This window comes from Equus caballus, chromosome 10 (genome assembly GCF_041296265.1).
Source record: "Equus caballus isolate H_3958 breed thoroughbred chromosome 10, TB-T2T, whole genome shotgun sequence".
Taxonomy (NCBI): Eukaryota; Metazoa; Chordata; class Mammalia; order Perissodactyla; family Equidae; genus Equus; species Equus caballus.
In genome coordinates this window covers 54,211,789-54,233,177 of record NC_091693.1, presented here as the reverse complement: position 1 = coordinate 54,233,177, position 21,389 = coordinate 54,211,789, and the positions used below count along the sequence as shown (strand labels likewise).

The 21,389-nt window shown below is 35.7% G+C and overlaps 1 long non-coding RNA gene across 1 annotated transcript in view; it reads left to right on the top strand.

The window, feature by feature from the left end:
- LOC138915798 (uncharacterized) overlaps nt 1-21,389 on the top strand; it is a 42,480-nt gene that overhangs the window by 2,910 nt on the left and 18,181 nt on the right. Inside the window, exon 2 of the long non-coding RNA XR_011422087.1 lies at nt 1,594-1,668. This is a non-coding gene — a long non-coding RNA (uncharacterized lncRNA). The remainder of the gene's footprint in view (nt 1-1,593; nt 1,669-21,389) is intronic.

Here is a 21,389-nt window from a genome sequence, read left to right as displayed (position 1 = left end):
AGGTGATGTTTTCATGATACAGTTATCTATTTTCCTGCTCTTCTTTAACACTCATAAATGATCTGCCACCTTTTCCTTTATGAAAGATCAAGCAAATATAAAACATTTATTATCTTTAAAAAATATGTCCTCTTACAATCCGTATTTTACAGAAGAGGAAATCAAGGTCAGAGAGGTTAAGTGTCTTCCCAGGGTCACACAGCTAATAAATGTTGGAGTCAGATTTCAAACCCAGGCAGTCTTTCTCCAGAGTCTACACAATTAACTACTTCACTGAACAAATTAAATACTTGAGAATTCTGAGAGCGACATGAAATCAAAAGAAAACTGATACACAGAGAGACAAATAAAGGTCTTTATGTGGTTAAAGATCACGGATTTAAGGAGGAAAAAGTAAGCTTGGAAAGCTATGGCCAAAGAGTGGCCATTAGAGTTTAGAGTTTTCAAGTCTGGGAAGCCCCGGGTTGTGGCAAGGTCAAGGGTGTTCCCCAAGATGGGGTTGTTATAGAGAAGAGGTGCTGGGTATTATGTCTGAGGTTGTTTGATGAATCTTTCACATGAATTTTGAATTTACCCTTAAACTAATCCTAGATAAGAATGTGGTCATAAAGGAGGGTGGGTAGGACAGGGAAAGCCATATGGTATGGCCCAAAATAGAGATGTTATTCTAGGAAAGTGAAGTTGTAATAATTTGGAAGTGACTAAGGGAGACTTAACTTGTCTTATGACAAGTGGATTGCAGCCATCAGAAGTAGCCTCCCATTTAAAGGGGAGGACAGGATATGCATGTGAAGAAAAAAATGATGTTAATCTGTAAATGGCCCAGAACTCTAGCATAAACCTGAATAGATTTCTCTTTGGGAAAAATACACATGAAAATTGATATGTAAATTAAAAAACAAAAACTTCCCCTTCTTTTAACCTCACCCCCTAACGTGAGTCCTTAGTGGTATATCCGTACAGAGATGATGAAATGATACTAACCACGCTAACTTCAAGCTCACAGGCCCATCCTTAAATTAATGCTATTTTCCACAGCTCTCCACCTCTGTAATCAAGATACACTTATGGAATTGATTGAAATAAACAGTCACGCTCTGAAACGTGTCCCCAAATTATCGTAACTGGTAAATGTAACAACAAAGTAGCGAGGAAATCGCCTTGTTCAAGAACTATATGGTGTTTACAGATAAATCTCTGAAATGCAAAAGATATTCTGAGTTCCAATGAGCTTATCTTATTTTCAATATTATATTTTAAAAGAAGAGAAAATGCACATGTATTTTTTTTATCTGCTTCAGGGAACTCTCATAGTTTTATTGTCTATATTTTTAGTGGCGCTCCCTGACTGCTCACTGCTGGAGTGCCTGGCATTGGGGACAGAAAAGCAATGTACCGTGGTCAAGAGTAAGCATCGTAGCAGTTTCACTCCGAGCGGGCTCTTTGCCCAAAGTCCTAATTCAAGTGATGCTAAAGAGCTCTCTAGAGGTTGTAAAGCAAGGCAATTGCAAATGCATAGCCCACAAAATCACTTTTATTTGCTTTGAAGTGTACTTACGGAAGGATTTTCATTCTACTCTTCTTTATTGTTAGGTACCCAGTCTCTTCAAAGTGGGCAAGGCAACACGCTGCAGTATTTGGCCAAGAGGCCAATTGCAAGAATAACAGGTAATTTTATTACTTTCTTGAGAAATATTCTCCAAGTGCAAGAAACCATACTATAAAAAATAATCTTATTTTTTCATTTCTAACAGATGAACTATAATTTATATGTGGTCCATGATCAATGAATATCACCGAGCTTATGTGTCTAGCTGGGGCTGCTTAGGACAGTGGAGGCGATGTCAATTTTGTGCATACTTTAGTTTGCATCTAATTTAATGTTTACTTCTTTAGAAGTACTTGCATCTAGGCTTTTTTGGTTTTACTTCATAATAGAATTTTATTGCAAAAATTACATTAAAGCATTAAAGGGATTCAAGGTAAATTTTCCCATATTCCCATCATAATTCTCCATAATACATTCTACTTTTGATGACACGAGTGTGCTCATTTTTTACATAAGTGTAGAGTATTATGGATTGGTATCTACATTTTACCAAATTTTCTTCCCCAATCACCTATCACCCCACATTATAGATATCCACTTATGCCAATATCGTTGATTAAGTAAGCCATCCTTTTTTCACTGCTTTAGAATATCACTGGGGCCGGCCCCGTGGCGGAGTGGTTAAGTTCTTGCATTCTGCTGCGGCGGCCTAGGGTTTCGCCGGTTCGGATCCCGGGCACAGACATGGCACCGCTCCGTCAGGCATTGTTGAAGCAGCGTCCCACACACCACAAGTAGAAGGACCTGGAACTAAGATACACAACTATGTAGCAGGGGGGATTTGGGGGAGATAAAGCAGAAAAAAAAAAGAAGAAGATTGGCAACAGTGGTTAGCTCAGGTGCCAATCTTTAAAAAAAAAGAATTTCACTTCATTGTATAATGAATTTCCATATATATCTAGATTTACTTATGCACTTTCAATTCTGTTTTACTCACTGGTTTGACTTTTTATTTTTATATACAGTAGTTCTTTGACACTGGTGACACCATGGTAACTCAATATCTTCTCTATGTTCTTTCTATTTACCACAAAATATCTCTAATAGACACAAAAATAAAGAGTAGAGTAGAAGAAAACCCATGAATCCACAACCCAAATATATTTTGCCATCTTTGTTCTATAGTTTCCATGCTTGTGCTTTGCAGATTTTTCTCTCATTCTACTGTCTTAACTGATTAATCATATTTCCTCTATTGTATTTTCAACTCATTTGCAAGTTATTTATTTTGTTTATACTATTTTAATAAAACTATGTAAATTTTATTTATACACTTGACTTGAAATCTGAGGTTCATCAAAATCGCCATCCACTTCTGAACAATTAAGGACATTAGAAGACTTCAACTCTGATCTTACCCTCCTATCTTTTATGGGATTTTATTATAGTATTTTTACTCCCTCTTGTTTTGAATTCTGTACGATAAATTAATCTTTTATTAATACTGTTTTAGCTAAAGTGCTCCTTTAGAGTTTATCCATATGTTTTTCACGTTCATCAAAATGTTGTCCTCCTTTCTGGGCTGCATTTCTGTCTTGTTGAGATATACTTTAAAAGTTGAGAGTGATCACCCAGAAACTCTAAAATCTCTAAACCTTTGTGTGAAAGCAGATTTGTTTGGCCATTACTCTTGGATGCTAGTGTGAGTAAGTATGGAGTTTTCTATTTACCATTATTGTCCCTCAGGTCAAACATGCTCTTAGTTCAGGGCATTGTACTTCCTCCCCCCCCCCCCCCCGCCCTCGTCCCGCCTTCCTCACAGGTGCTTCCTGGTTTGTTCCCTCAGTTTCTTCCTGTCTGGCTTGGGTTTCTCCTCCTAAGAGAGGATTTCCATTCACTTTCACCTTCTCTCACTCTACCGTGACATATTATCATTTATCATCATCTGATATTACACGAATATTGCCTGCCTTTCCCGTTGGAAGGTCAATGCCCTGAGAACAAGCACTTCATTTGTTGCTGTATCATCAGTGCATAGAACAGTGCCTGGCATATGGTAGGTGCTCAAAGTATAATTGTTTAAAGAATGCATAAAATTTACAGTGGGTTTTGTACTACACTTTTAATTTCTCTTAAAAGAGTGGTTATCCATTCTAGTTGCTCATTAGGATTACTGGAGGACCTGTAAAAACCTACCTATGCCCAAATCTGACCCTAGAGTTTCACATTCATTTGGCTTGGTGTGGGGGCCAAGCATCAGTGTTTTTAAAAAGCTACCCGGTAAATTCAAATATGAAGTTAGAGTGGAGGACTGCTGAGGACTTTTCGTCACGTCTCTTTCAGTTTGCTTCCCTCAACAGGGCACAATATAATTAATTAGATCCCAATTTATCAAATTTAAAACGTTTCATTACTGCTTTTCCAGTTTGCACCAATTCATGTTGACTATAGCTTCAGAATAAAATAATAAGCATCCGCAACATCAGGACACTTTGTGTATTTGCCCTCTTCTTTCCCTCACATGAACAAATACAAATCTTTAGAACTTCCATTTTCCTCTCTGACACACAAATAGACACACTTGGGACTTTCACAATGCTGTCATTTCTTTCTTTACTCTTCACATCCTTTCTAATGCTTTCCTTCTTTTGTGCTATTTTAAAAATTATAATTCTATGTAATATATAATAGTGTGTATGACAAACATTTCTGCTGGTTTACTTAACAACCATTTGATGGTTCTTTCTTGCTCAGAGAACTCCATGATTTTTCTGAGCAGTGAAGCCTCCAGCATTAGTGGATAAATCCTTGTTAGTCTGAGATAATCATAATCATAGTCCCCTTTGCCATGAATTGTCTTACAGATGGTCATATCATCCAGTTTTGGCCAATGAGTAATTAGGGAAGGCTGTTATTGTGCTCATGAGAAGGATATTTTCCCCCCAAAAAAGATAAAGATGCATTAGGAAAATGGCCATTTGAACTCTTTCTGCTTCCTCTTTGTTCTGTGAAGATATGACACCTGGTTCTACAGCAGCCATCTTGTGACCATGAGGCGATAATTAGCTAAAAATGACAAAACGGTATGATAGGAAAACCAGCAAAAACAAAAACAACAACAGTAATAATAACGATAATTACAGCAAAAGAACCATGGGACTCCAATTCCTGGAGTTTCTGTAAAGTGAAAAATAAACGTCCTATGTTTATTCTATTGCTACAATAGTTCCCCTTTATACACAGGTGATAAATTCCAAAACCCCCAGTGGGTGAATGAATCTGAGGGTAGTACTGAACCCTACATATACTGCTTGTTCCTACACTAAGCAGTTTTCATCCACTGTGGCTATACCTTTTGCAGTTTGAGATGTGACAGGAAAACTAGCACAAATTTCTTTTTCCTTGTTCACAATTTCACAGACAGAGGATTTGTTCTTACTGTAGATCTCAGTAACTTCAGCATGTGATTTTTTTTCTTTCCTTATTAAGTCAAGAACTTTCACCTTTCCACTTAAAAGAAGCACTTTATGGCTTTTTTTGGGCATATCTGAATTGCCAGCATCACTACTCTTGTGCTTTGGGGCCATTTAAGTAAAACATGGGTTACTTGAACACAAGCACTGTGGTACCGGGTCAGTAGATCAGATAACCGAGATGGCTATTAAGTTACTGATGGGCAGGTGGTGTATACAGCCTGGATATGCTGAACAAAGACTCTCGTCCTGGGTGAGACGGAGTGGGAGGGTGACAGATTTCCTCACACTACTCAGGCAGGCGCTCAATTTAAAACTTATGAAGTATTTATTTCTGAAATTTTCCATTTAGTATTTTCAGATCGTGGTCGATAATGAGAAACTACAGAAAGTGAAACTGCAGATAAGGAAGGACAACCATGTTTAGAATTTCTGTTATTTGCACTTGAACCCAAGTTTCACCTCATTTTCAAAAACTCTTATTTAACACACTTTTTCAAACTGCCAGTCACACTTATAATCATTTTAAATTTAACTATATGTTGCAAGATGCATCAACACCAACAATATTCCTTTTTCTCTTCCCTCATGTTGACATTAGAGCATGTTTTTCTGGGCATGTTGTTGAAAAGCCCTCTTGAATCCTTGAGTATACGTGCACATAACTTTGCTTTGCTTAACAGTATAATATTCTTGGGTCCCAGTCTATTTGCTCGGGAATTTATAATAAATTGCTTAGCTTTATGGTTTTCAGTGCTGCAGATGTAAAGTCCCATATTAGTCTGGTTCTCTTTTCCTTGCCCTTATGTCAGGAAGTGCATAAGATTTCCCTTAGCTTTCCAGCGTTTTCAAGGCACACCCAGAGGCCTGTGATTTTGCTAATCCTGAGTGAACACTTTCAACTGGTAGATCTATCATGAGATCGGCAGATACTTCCTCTCTAGATGTTTGTCTCTACTTGTGTCTTTTTCTTCTTCTAGATTTTAAAATATTTTTATGAGCCATCTCCACAATCCGTCTCCCAATACTTCCAATTTCTCTCTTATCATTGGATTTTTGCTCAGTGTCATGAGATAAATTTTTGATCTCCTCGGCCACTGGTTCGGTTCTCAACAGTGTTCATCTTTTCATTAAGTTATTTGATAAAAGTATCCTGAAAGTAATTTTTAAGTTAACATTTTAGTGATCTACTTGAAAACTTTTTATTACTGTTGTTTTTCGTAAAGTTTTTACCTGCTTCCTAAAACTCTTATGTTTCAATGAGGTCACATATTCTAAGTTCAAGCTTGGTTTTCCTTTTTTCTGATCACTGAGTTTCTTGTGATTATCCATCTATCCATCTATCTCTGCCTGCTCCCGATTTGACCAACCCAACTTATAGTATCATTATCTAGTAGTGGCAAATAAGAGTGGTGGGTGTCTTGTGAGCCAAAGATGAGTAATTCAAATTATATAGTCTCTGCTGAGGCATGTGGGGGAGGGGTTTCTGCCTCCCTGGTTGGTAGCAGGTACAAACAGCAGCTGTCTTGCAACCTCAGGGCCAAAAAGAGATGGTCACAGTCAGCAAAGAACTCATGAGCACAGTCAAGTTAAGCTTTTTCCAAAGAAAATTGGCAGTTCTCCAGTGGCTGGAGAAGCTGCAGAGAGCCTTGAAATAATTAATTAGTCCATGACTTGTTGTTTATGGTCTTTAGGCTCCCCTATCCATTCCAAAGAAACATTTGTTTTCCACTTCATCAGTCCCTTAGGAAACAAGGGCTGAAACGCACTTTCCAGGATGTATGCCTTTTTGTTCCAAAGAAGCATTTAAGAAGGTGTTTGTATGAAGACGGAGTTAGGAACTGTTCCCCAGAATCCCAAAGTTTAATATTCTTTCTTCTAAAGCTCATTTTAAAGGATTTTAAAATATCATCTCTTCACATTGATCATACGTATTTTTCATCATAACTGGGAAGGATAAGTGAAAATATATAGAAAAAATTCTTAAAAATATGGACTATAATTTAAATTCAAAATTTAAGACCAGAATTATATTGGTTATCATTCATGTTATTGGCTACCATGTCAAATATGATTTATGTCAAACTCAAACCTTTACATATCAATAAATCTGTCATTTATAATTAAAACTATAATGTTAAACTGGGGAAAACTTACATGCAATATGCATTATACTGAATTTCCCTCAACTGGTAGCTGTCAAACGTTAATGTGTATCAGAATTATCTGAAGAGCATGTTAAAACACAGATTGCTAAGTGTCACCCACAGAATTTCTGATTCAGTGGTTCTGGGGTAGAGTCAGAGAATTTGCACTTTTAATAAATTCTCAGGCGATGCTGATTCTGCTAGTCGAGGGACCACACTTTGGGAAGCATGGCTCTAGACAAAGGAGTCCTTGACTCACTTTGAAAATGCATTTAAACCCTTGAGAAAGCAATGGCTCATTCAATACATTCAATTGTTCAGATTTTATTTGCTACTCTTTTGTCTTTTATTTTTGTTTTTATCTTTTGTCTTGTTTATACTTTTTTAAGGGAAAAGAAGTGGCATACTTTCTCTATTCTGCTTCCTTCTCAAAGTTTCAAACAGGAAATGCACACTGGTAGATTCTTTCATTAGTTATAGGGTGAATGATCAGCCTTGAAGAGCTGAAGCAGTGTGCTTCACTGCCGAAGATGCTCCATAAAGCCTTGTCAACCTTACCCCATGACAGTCTGTGATGAGTGATCTGCAGAATGGATAAAAGCAAAGTAGCTGCTGTGTGGCGTTCGCTTTTATTACTGTAAATGATATCATGTGTTTGCATTTACTTTCAAGTTGATCAAATGTAACAGGAGACAGTGTTGACAGATGAAGAAAAAGTGTTAACCTTTCCTTTTATCTTTCTTGCTTGTGTGCATCCTGTACTATAGACTTCTTAGATAGTTTTATTAGCTGATAGATGAAATGCTGTACAAAATACCCACACAAAGAATTCCATTGTTACAAAGAGTGGTCTGTAACTCTATAAATGATATAGTCAACTGCTTGGTTCATATATGGCAACACAAGACACTTTAAAATTGTTGTGTAGAAGAGTGCATTGTTAAAAGAAAATTAACTTGTTTTGGGTGTAAATTGAATCTCTATTGACTAACTGAGTCCAGGCACATAGACATTTATGCTATATGTGATTTTCAAGAAATCCAGCTCGCTTGATTTATGTGAATTGAGATAGCAGTTTTATCTTAAGACTTCGTATTAAAATTATTATTGAAGATTATATTATCATTTCATTTCCTATATATTATTAAACTAAATGGACATTGTAGAGAGCAAGTGTCTGTAGGCCTTCCTTCAAGCAGGTGAAAGGATTCTATTTTATCCTAAGAAGCTAGCGTAGGATCCCGTGGGGATGTATAAAGACACTCTGTCTACAACACTGAACATATCTATCAGAGTGCAAACTTTATTTTTTACTGAATGAAATGGGAAAACATTTTGCAACTATAAACTGATACATTTTAATTTTCATTACATCACTGTTGCCTGGCAATTCCACTTCTTAAGCCAGAAATATATAAGAAGGAGAAGTTGGTTCCTCGGCCTTTTTAGTAAGACAAAAGCAAAGAAAGACTCTAGTTATCCTGAGAGTATTTTACTTGTTCATTCCTTCTTCACCCCCTTAGTGTCAGGTGAGACTGGTAGGTCTGCCTTGGGATCAACTGTTGAAGAAGAGAAGCTCCTGTCTATCAGAAGTTGAGGAGAACCAGAGGAAGCAGTGGAAAGCTCATGCAGCACGTATTAGTGGGATAGAGTAACTCAAGAACTGAGGGAAGGTCAGACCAGCCAGTAGGGGCTCCTGGCGTGGTAAATCCAAAATAAACAAACAAACAAGAAAAAAACAAACATCAAGGGTTAAACTCACTGCCGAATTTACCATGGAGAGCCAAAAGGATTCCATATCAGAGGAAACAGAAGGTATCCAGCACTTTAGCATCTCAAGGTCATTTGAGACTCCCTCTTCCAATTTCCCATAACTCTATTTTTGAGGGAAGAGCAAAAGGCAAGATAAAGAGATATTCAGCAATTATCTCAAAAGATTGTTTAAATTATCCAAATGGAATAAGGTTTAAACCAGATTGGGAGTTTATTGTTTTAGCTGCCTACCTAGATTGGGAAGAGACCCGATTAGTCAACATAGGGTGACATATCCTGGTGTAGTCAACTTGGTGTGGAAAACAGGATTATGCTTGTTATCCTGACATTGAGTCTGATTTATCATTTTCCCAATTTAAAAATATATTTAAAATAATAAGTGGTATGATTCATAGTTACATCAAAATAAACTGGGATGAACTTCTGACTTCCTCTATAGTATTCAGCATGTGAGATAGGGGTGCAATGGGTGGAATTCTTACTTTAGCACACAGTTATCTTAATAACCCAACTCTCTTCTCTCAGGGACCCTCTGAGGACTCTTCTTTCCAGGGACCTTGTAACTAAAACTTACTTTTCAAGGACAGTATGCAGAGTCTTTGTTGATAAAACAGTGATCTGGGATAGCTCACTCCTTCTGGTATTGGTAATGGTGGGAGAAGTATTTGATGCTGTTTCCCTCTAGACATGACATATGGTGAGCCATGCCTTGGCTCCTGTGGCAGCCTGGGATAGTCACAGATCTGCAAGTCCATTAGTCAGTAGAGTTAATGGAAAACAGGGTATTGCCGGTTAAGCACATGCAAAATACGCACAGGAAATACAGTTTGAACTGTCTGGCAGTAGAGAGTGTAGAGAATGCCATGTGTCATTTATCACATGGTGTAAATCTACAACTATTTATTTTGTTATTTGGTAAAGATTTTTTAACATGCAATAACCACTTTTGGCCACCACAAGTGCAAAAAAGTGCATGTTTAATTAAAAACTAAATAAGGAATTTCCATGTCTCAAAAAAGTTGATAATGAATATGTCATTGTATAAAATATTTACTAACATTCATTAGCTACCATATAGGCCTTATGGATGTCGCTGATCACATTAAAAGCAGAAGACGCAAATCATCCGAAGAAGATTCGATATCTACTTAAAAACTTAGTCATTATGCAGGGCCAGCCCTGTGGCCTAGTGGTTGAGTTCAGCATGCTACCACTTTAGAGGTCTATGTTCACCAGTTCGGATCCCAGGCACGGACTTACACTACTCATCAGCCATGTGGTGGCAGTGACCCACATACAAAATAGAGGAAGACTGGCACAGATGGTAACTCGGGGCAAATCTTCCTCAAGCAAAAAGAGGAAGATTGATGATAGATATTAGCTCAGGGCTAATCTTCCTCAGGAAAAAAAAAATTAGTCATATTAAGAGACTATATGAAGTGGATTTGTATATCACTCTAATAAGTAACACTTTTCATGTGGATCAAATGACCATTTTAATTTAAAACCATTTTACTCATTTGATTTCAAGTTTCCTTGTGTATTTACAAATAATGAAGCTATTGCTTTTCATATTGACCTCACTAGCGGAAGAAAACCTTCTCAAACAGTTAAATGATACCAGTTTTATATCAGCATCCTCAGCTGTTACAAATAGAAATTTAAAATGTAGTTCATTTTGTTCCATACATTTCATAGAATCAAAGTAAAACATGCTGGAAGCTAATTCTGTCAAAAACCAAACATCTGATCTTCTTGTGCGTGCCACTGTGTATTTAATTAAATGCTTAAACCTTGAAGATCTTTTCTTTGCTGTTTTGCGGTAATAATGTGAATTAAAAATTTGGTGGCTAACAACATCATAGAGAAACAATTAGAAACATAGAAAAGTTTTTAACTTACTAAATTAAAAATATTTATGGAAGTTGGTTATAAATACACTTAATTGTGGTGCACTGTAATATAATTTCATGAAAATATATGCAATATTATACACATTAAAAGAAAAACTGTAATTATTAAAAGTCATTGTCAAACTAATACCAAATAGAAAAAGATAACCTTTTAACTTGGCAATGTGAAATTTTTTCCTTTATCTGTCACAAGTTAAATTTTAGATTTGATTTATGGTTGCAAGACAAATGAGTTATTTTGACAACAAATTATTTTGCAACAGGATTCTTTATAAAGGAAGAATTATCCCACATAAACAAGATAGCAGAAGGAAGAAAGACGGGTGAAGGAAAGTTCTATACAAGTCCTCTTCTGGAGTTCTGAAGTTTGAAATTCTCATTCAGGATATAGTCACAATATCTTGGAACAAACTGTGAGAAACTGGATTTGGTGTAAATCTATCCAGAAAGACAGCTTATAACTAGTCATCGGGAAGTCAGAGCCAGCTTAGTTCATCCCAGGAACCCAGCACGTGGAGCTGTGCTTGTCGCCTGAACTTAAATGACCCAAAGGGCAGCCACCGAAATTGACGTCCACATCATAATCAGATACCGAAAAAAAAGAAAAAGTCTCTCTCTTTCCCAGACTTTAGCGTCGTGGTGTAAGGGCAAAAGTTCTTAGATAATCATAGCTAGAAAACGGCTTCTTATTTTAGAGTTTTGGAAGAATAATGAACACACTACATACCTAATTTCTGAAGTACATGACTTACGAAAATGAATGGAAAGCAGGCTAGTTTGACAGATTTTATAAATCAATTTTTGGAGAGAAACAATTCGACAACCTACAGAAATTCGAGTAGCAATTGTTCTATGGGTGTTGTAAACCGTTCTAATACTTTTCTGTTTTCTCATTATGGGTGGTGATGAATAGGTTCTTAGCTTTTTTTGTCAGTAGATTAGATGAGTAATAAACTGAATGTAGCTGTCAGCTAAGTTTTTATTATACATAAAATTATTGACCTTTAAATTTGCTAACCACAGAGGATTTTGATTTATAAGACATGTAGGAGGATGAAAGACTCTGAAGATGCCAGGAGGCCTACGTAGGACCATATCGAGTAGATGTCAAAACAAAAAATACAGAAAGTGAAAAGTAATTTGAAATCCTTTAAAAATTTTTTTCCAGTTACAGATTCCATCTATTTTCTTACCTAAATCTTTTTATGCGGAACTGCTGTATATGTAGAACTTCAGAATTTCAGATGTGAAAGGAAACTTCAGGCCAAATAATCACATCTCAATGATTATATGGAGAAAGAAAAGGCACAGGAGAATTATTTACCCGATATGAGATCACATATTTCTTAGTAACGACAATTCTAGATCCAGAATCTAGTTCTTTTGAATCCTTATCCACTATCCTTTTTTTATATCACTTAATGTATATTGCTATAATTACTTTTTGTGATTGGGTCGAGGATGGCAGATCTGTTGTTTATAACGGTGGTCTAGGAAAAGAAGTAAACAATAACTATAAACTATGGTCCTTAACAAATGACATCAGACCTCTTATTTTCTTGTTGTCTTTTTCTGCTGTTTAACTTCTAGATAATCATAGCAAGAAAAAAGCTTCCTTCTCATCTTAGAGTTTTGGAAGAATGATGAACAACCGCATCACATAATTTTTAAATCATATTATATGTAAAAATGAATGGATAGGAAGATTAACAAATATCTAAAATCACATTTTGGGGAGAAACAAGTTACAGATTCAATTATGCGATGATAAAGAACAATATTATTATCCTCTTCCTTTTCATTTGAACCACTGCTCCTTGTATTACTGTCCCCAAGTGACTCCTTATTCCTATAATGTCATATTAATAACATCGCAAACTACATTCACATACTCTTCTTTACATTTTATTCTATGTTTCTCACAATATGATGTTTATTCAACAGTTATCTTCCAATATCTTGCTCCCTTCTCTCATACCATCTGTTTGCTTTCTTTTCTCAAGATATTCTCATTATTTAGTTCCCTTTTAGTCTCTGAGAGAACACTCTGGTATATTGTGGCCCTAAATGACTAAGACACTCCTTAACATATAAACTCTGTGTGGTGTATATACGATTTAGGGTTGGCAAAATTGTCGTTCAGTAACAAATATTCCCAGGATTTTAGTGATTTAACACAACAAATATTTTTCTCTCATGCGGCATTTCTAATGCTGGTTGGGAGAAGGATTTTGCACATAATCACTCAAGACTGAAGCTGATAGAGGCAAAACTGAGGCTGATAGAGGCTTCATCTCAACACAAGCTTTCACAATCACTGAGGCAGAGGAAAGGAATGTGGTGAACTGCGTGCTGGTTTTTAAAGCTTCCTTGTAGACGTGACATTGCCTTTCCATTCTCATTTCATTGCCAAGATTAAAACAATAGCTGTCCCTAACTTCAAAGAGGAATCTGCTGGGAAGTGTAAGCCTACCCTTTGCCTGGAGGGAAAACTAGAACATTCTTGATAGTGGGTATTATTCTATGGACTTGAATCTTCCATTCTCACACTTTGTGGTTACCTGCAGGATTCTGACATGCCTTCAAGATTTCCATCCCCTGGAGTATAATCAGTACTATCTCTTTTCCTTGAGTTTGGGCAGAATCTGTAACTATGATATTATTCCTGTGATTAGGCTTCTTTAGATGGCAAAGGTGAAAGGATTTTGCAGATGTAATCAAAGTCTCAAACAAGTTGATTTTGAGTCAATCAAAAGGGAGATTATTTTAGGTAGGCCTGACTTAATCAAGCAATAGATCTTAAAATAGAGACTGGATCTTTCCTGAAGAGAGAGACTCTTCCTTTTTTCCAGTTTTGAAGAAGTCAGCTGTCATGTTGTGAAATGGTCTGTGAGACGGTTTTGAAGAGGACCACGTGGCAAGAAACTGAGGGGCTTCTGGGCGTAGAGAGAGGCCTCTAGCTAATAGCCAGCCTAAATTGTGGCCTAGGAAGACACAGCTAGACCTACCTAGACTCTGGAACCACAGAACCTGTGAGATAGTAAATATATGCTGTGTTAAGCCGCTATGTTTGTGATAAGATGTTACACAGTAAAAGAAAAAGAATACACATTTCCATGTTTATTAAAAATTAACTATTTTATGCATTTCTTGGTAATTAAGTAAATTGTATATGAGTATACTTTTAACAGATATATATTGATTGCCTATTCCTTCATTTCACCAATAATAATCTGTGCCTATTATGAACCAGAAATGGTGATATTGGTAATATACTGGTAAACACATCAAGAGTTTTAAATTTTTGTAATAGAGATGAGAAATACATGATTAGTAAAAAACCGCGTTTTATAAATGCAGTCTTTAATAAAGTAGAGAGTGATTCTTTCATCATTTATTCATTCAGTTATTCCACTGATACGTTCTGAGCATTTCAGGATGTGGGGGGCAGATAAGGCTTTATAGAATAAGTGACACGTGAGATGGTCTTTAAAAGGGATTTGTGTCCTACTATGTGTTAAATAAAAAGATGAAAAGAACATATCTTGACATGTACACAAATAATGCAAGCCCTTTATGAAGTGAAGGGCAAGGTAAATTCTCTGTGTTCTGAATGTGGAACATGCCGAAATCTAAGTGGCAAATGGAATACTACTCACAAGGGAGGGGACCCTTTAAATCTCAATTCATCAGTGAGTTTGATGTTATTCTACTGGGTTGGACAGCAAAGAAGGTTAGTTGAAGGAACTTCTTTTAAATCCCTTTGCAGGATTTGGTCATTATTCATTCTTCGGAGGATTTTAAATGTGAGATCTCACTGAGGATGACCTGGGTCTATAGGCAGCAACGTGGTTTGACATTTCCTCAGTGAATTTCATTCTTGAGCCTCAGTCTGAGAGCAAGGCAGACAAACAGCAGCTGAATGGAAATATCAGAGAACAGTATAAATCTTACCTTAATTTTTCTGGAGTTGTTTCTGGCTTTATCATAAGTTTTTAGCAATGTTATATGGCAGTCAGCCATAGGAATAAGGACAAGAGCTAACCAGCCGTTTTTCTTCTCCAGCTTCGGTCAATCAACAGAAAGCAGGCTGTCAACAGCCTTCACCTCTGATATCTAGTCAAGCAGGCTCAGCCAGAGATTGATTCACAATTGAACTATGTTTTCACATGATTAACCTACTCATTCACACCTGAGCCACATTATAAGGCTGGAATGAGGAAGCTTTAGCTTTTGCAGTCTATGCTCTATCACTCCTGTGAACAGAGGCCTCCTGGTGACATTGCTCCCAATCTTGTGCTATTTACTAATAGGAGATTAACTTTAGAGGGGAAAAAGGTCAAATGCAAATTCTATTATTTAGCATTTAATTTTGTGAAATTAGTTTCATCTTTAAACTATAACTCCAAATTCTATGTTCAATTTTTAACACCTGAAAAAAAATCTATATCTCGAATTTAACAAAAACAGTTTAAAATTTGCAAGAGAGGAAGTGATTTGAAATAAACTGAATCTAGGATTTCTTTTTCTTATTGATATTTTTGGCATTTTTGTAGGGGAAGTACAATATGCGGCATTCCACAGGAATAGAGGAAACCAGACTGAATGGTTCTTTTTAATCTGCTAAAATATCAACCTCACAGAAAAATCATGCTAATATTGTCATATAAAACTTAAACTTTTTGATTAAATTTCTCCCATCTGTTATTCAAAGTTTTGAGAGCTGGACTTTAGTTTCTCATTTAGTCTTCGTACTGCTTTTGAGCTAAGTAAAATTGACAAAATTAAAAATACTTATGTTAAAATTGCACCCATATTGTAAGAGTCAGCTGAAACATTAGCTGTGCTTCAGAATCATTTAACTTAGTTTTATTATAGTTAAAAATGCAATGGATGCCATATAATTTCTGTGAAGAAGCAGTACGAATTGAAAGTCATTTGTGAGTGTAATAATCTTATTCTTCTTTAATTTTTAAAAGAATCCTAATCTCTAGATCACAGTTGGAAAAACGCAGTCATGAAGTATGCCAACACCAGCTTTAGCTCCTCCTCCCAAAAAGAACAGAGAATTCCAAAAAAGAGTGCCATTTAATGCCCGGTGACTGCACATTGCATGATCTCTCCCAAAAATGCCTATTTTGGTACTAGATACTGTCCCCTGGCAGAGTTTGTGCCTGCATTTCTTCAAAAGTAGCAAATTCCCTCCCCTTGATCAAATGAATATATTTTCTACTCTAGGAGTGAAGCTCAGTATTTTAGAACTTTTAACTTTTCACCGTTACCTTGAAAATGTGAAAAGATCAAAGTTAGGAGTGTCAGAGTGAGCTGAATAGAGAGATAAAGTGATGTTCAGTGATTTCCCAAATACGTTGTTGGGGATGTGGCAAGTATTCTCCATTTTAGAAAAGTTATGCCATGTAGACAGTGAAGGACTTTGAGGTTAAACTTTGCAAAACACAAAGTTTAGTGATGGGGAAATGGCTCTAACGTGCTTTAGTGGGTATGATTTAACATCATTTTATACCAGACCATCGTCATGTTTTGGAGAACATTTTGGCCAGCAATTAATATGAATCCATGCATAACTAGCCAGGTTGAAATAGAAGTGTACTCGAGTTCTATTTCATATTATTTTTGCTTCTATTTTGTTCCAGGTTCATTATGCATATAATTTCTTTCTCTAATAATGATTCTCCACGTTAGAGATCTCATTCTCCTGTTTATACTCGAGGAAACTGAGGGTTAGAAGATTAGATATCTTCATTCATTCATTCATTCATTCATTCATGCATGTGTGCATAAATCATTTACCTAATCATGAATTTAATGCTTTTATTACCTAACTATGTTCAATGAACCGTCCTGTGTGCTAAAGAATCCTAACAGAATTCTAAATCTAGTAAACAGTAGTCCCAGGATTGTGAAGACAGTGAACAGGGAACCACCGCCGCAGGCCTGTGATTCCCAAACACCCTTATATATGATGAAGAAGAGGCTAAGTTGAAGTTTCAATTTAGAATCATTGTGTTGAAATTGCGGTAGTCTTTGGAACCTAAGACTCTCGGTGGCTCACGTAGCACTTTGATGAACCAACTTGAAGCTCTTATACTACTGACCAGCAGGTTGCAGTGCTTCCTTCTTCACTCTTGGACCCTTTGAGCTTGTTGTTACAGATTGTGGTGTTTGGGGACTGAGTTAAGCCCAACGCAGAGTTGCTTCAATAAAGGCCAAGGGTGGAGGATTACTAGACCTCTTTTGATCCACTGTCACCCTCAAACCATCAGGGTGGTCACTGCAATACAATAATCAGTGTGAAGAATTCGCCGAAAGGTCAGGATTCTCTGGAAAGAACAGGGAATCCATGTCTCTGGTACTGTGTAAATGGCGTGCTCCAAAGTGCAATTACAGGCCTACAGGGAAATTCACTAAGGATTTTAAATTAAAATCAAATAAATCTTGCATTAGAAAAGGCAATTTCTGTGACTATGATAGCTAAATTAACTCTTATTTCCCAGGTTGAGGAGTTCTGACAAGCAACTGCAACGCTGTGATAATGTGTTTGAGAGATAAACAATACTGTGAAATGAAGCAAGTCGTATTTTTTTTAAGTATCATAATAACTAATGCTTTAATTTAGTACAGATTTTAATGCATCATAAAAGAAATGATGTGATAATATATTTTCCTAAAGAGTTTAGCAGTGGGAGTAAAACTCAATTAAGGCCAGACTCATTAACACTTAATTTCATTTGGGCCTTTATTGCTTGTAATTGTACAGTTTCTTAACTTTATCCCTCACTCTCTCTCATAATTCTGTTGAGCCTTACATCTATCATGGAAGACGGTACTTCTCTGTGAAACTGCCACAGATGAATTTTTCAGTTATGAAGAGACACGCATTTCTTTTAGGGCTGACATTCCCCTGACTTAAGAGAGCATGAGTTGGTAAGGAATCAGATCCTTGTAATCGTGAAGATGATTCCAAGTGATTTGAGACGATAGAAGGAAAGTGCAATTTTGACATAGAATCGGTAGTTTTATGTACATGGTATAAGTAACACCTGCAATTTTGGATAGGCAAATACCACTGGATTTAAGCCAAATCTAGGATTTCCAGACACACGTAAGTAGTCTGACATTCCTTTGGAACTAGTAATTTCAAAGTTGGAAATAGTACAACTTACTTGAAAAATAAAGTATTATAACAATATTTGTAGTGGTTTTCTCAGCAGAAGGCATGTATCACTCTATTACTCCGTTATTTTGCTGGAGAAAACTTAATGTTCCAACATTTTGTAGATAAGTAAAGAAAAACTTATTGTTTTAAAATTTTGTAATTATTATATGTCTAAGCACAAAGTAAAGTCCAAAGCTTAACACTACAAACGCCCATGTAACCAGTCAAAATAGAAAAATATTCAAGTTTTACCTTGATAACATTAAAACTATTTTTAAATAAATAGATATTACAGATAAAGTTAAGGAGATGATGTTCCCTTTGTACCTGTCCTCAATGTCATTCCACTCCTTCCTTCACAAAAAGACCATTATTTTGAGATTGAAGTGTATCTGTGTTGTAATATTTTTACTTGTGTTATTTATATCCATAATATATTGGATTGTTCTGTGTGTTGTGAATGGCAGGGGCTCTCTAGACAGAACTGGGTCCCTTTTGATGCCTCACATAATATGGTTCCATGATATACTTATTCTACAGCTTGTTTATTACCCTCGTGTTTTTGAGATCTATCAGTTTTGATATATGAAAATCTGATCAGCACATATATCATTCTATACGTATTCTTTTACTTGTTTGTTTTTCCAAGTTTGCTGTTTTTGTAATCTATCATTTTCTATAAATGTAAATTAAATATATTATCATTAATTTCTAGGTTTTTCTATTTCCTATGCTTTTCCTCTGATTTTTTTTCCCTCCCATTCTTCTTCCATTGGAATAGATATTTTTAGTCTCTCTCTTGTTTGCTTTCTTAGAGTCAAAAGACATTCTAAGTTTGTTATTTAATGGTTACACAAACTTTTTAATATAAACATAATACATTTACTGATTAAAACAAATTATTATTATTACTATTTTTTAAAAGATTGGCACCTGAGCTAATAACTGTTGCCAATCTTTTTTTTTTTTTCTGCTTTATCTCCCCAAATCCCCCCAGTACATAGATGTATATCCTAGTTGCAGGTCCTTCTAGTTGTGGCATGTGGGATGCTGCCTCAACATGGCCAGATGAGCGGTCATGGCCCGGGATCTGAACCGGCGAAACCCTGGGCTGCAGCAGTGGAGCACATGAACTTAACCACTCGGCCATGGGGCTGGCCCCTAAAGCAAATTATTTTTAATACACACACTTAAACCACTGCAGATTGCTCTTAAATTCTTCTTATTTTTCAAGATATTATCATCAATTTCATTATTCTTGTTTAAAACCCCATAAAGTCAGTGTGGGGAGGTGTTTGGAAGTAAATACAAATTGAGATTTTCTAAAATGTTTTAACAATTTATTTGCTCATCATTGTTTCAACTACATCTTTTTCCTCATTTAGTTTTTTTTTTTCTTTGCTGAAATATTTCCTTTGGTCATTTTTCCAGTGAAAGTATGTGAAATGTAAACTTTCTGTCTTTTTATGTCTGAAAATATACATTCAGCCTACACATGTAAGTCGTACTTATTTTAGTATGGATTTCCAGATTGACAACTATTTTCCCTAAACACTTTGAGGATATTATTAGTTTGTATACTAGCTTCAAATGTTTTGCTGAGAACTCTACAATAAAGTTGGTTATCATTTTTTTAAGATAATCTTTTTTCCTTTTTCTCTTCGGTGCTTTTAAAAATTTTCTTTCTTGTGTTCTGCATTTCTATTATGTAAAGTGATATGGGTTCATTATTTATACATGTAATTTAGTTTTCTATGTATTCCTTCATTCTGAGGACTCATGTATATATATGTTTTCCTTTTTAAATTCTGGAATTTGTCAGTCAGTGTGCCTTTGAAAATATCCTCTGACATCTTATCTCTATTCTCCACTCTGGAACTCTTATTAGTTATATCCAGAAACTTCTTAATCTTTCTTTAATGTCTCTTAAAAGCTCCTTTATATTTTCCAAGATCTTATTTATCTGTACTGTATTTTTCATATTTCCTTAAATCTAGCTCCTATTATATGAGCTTTCTTCAATTGTGTCTACCTTACCATGGAAACTATCAACGTATTTTTTTTTTAATATCAATGACTTTATTTTTCATCCTATATTTCTATTCGGTTCTTTTCTCCATATGCACTATGTCTTCTGTAAGGATTATAGTCTTTTCATCCTTACCTTGAACATTTTCAAAGTGCTAAAATTCCCCTGGGTTGTTCTATTCTCTATCATTCTTAAAGTGTGAGTTTTTCTTTGATTATGTTCTTTCTCTTTTTTCTCATAATTGTTTCTCTCCGTTCTGGAGACTTCTGTTTCCTGTTATCCATCCCCAACAGGAGCCACTGTTGTGCTCTGGGAATTCTCTCTTGCTTTGGACTGTAGAGATGCTCTCATGGAGCTTCTCCACGTTCATCCTGAGCTTTTTGAATGTCATCCATTCTGTTCCAGTCTTTAGGTTAATTTTGGGGCTGAGTTTCCTGTATATCTAATTAGATAACATGAGTTTAGGCTCTGTATTTACAGACGGTACAGCTTGGAGTCCCAGTTTCCCCTGGTTGTTTATTGTTTATTCCCATGAAATGAACAGTCGAATAACCAAACACCTTAGAACATTCCCCAGGTACGTGGGAAGAATATTTTTAGAGTGGTTTCACAACTAGGCAGCTTTGAGGTTTCATGTCACCTTTCAGGTGATAACAGGTTCTAATAACTCATACAATCTATTCAGTTTAGTACCTGATGAAATTTCCAGCCTGATTTCTCTCTTATCATTTCTGGACATTTTCCTTTCTTCTTTTTAAGCTAAACTGTATATTTGTATTTTGGGGGATTGGAAGAGAGACTCCTTGCATTAGCTTGGTAGATGATAGTGACCAGATGTCTTTTGGAAACTTAAAACTCCTTATGAGAACTTCCCACGCTCAACATTCTACTTTTCATCACCTAGTTTTATCTTTAACTCAAAATACATCTTTAAAAATTTGTCTTGATCTTTTTAACATCTAATCTGTATATTTCCTGAAGACATAATTAAGAATATATAACAACAGGGCAATGACAATCTCAGAAATAACATAAAGAAATGTGAATTGTGTGTTGTTGAATTTACGATAATATTAGAAAATAAGAAAATGACACCTGGTGTTTGTCCATTCGATTATCATTTCTCAAGTATATTCACAGACATATTTCTTAAAAATTTGATATTAAAGCAACATTGTGAGATATATACCTAATTAAATAAATAAAAGCTTTGGCATTTAATTATTTGTCCAAGTTCACAATTTTAGCAGGTTTAGGCCTGGTTTTAGAGTCCTTTAAATACATGATTCAAAATTTAGTATTTTTGGCAAATTTTAAAATACTACTTG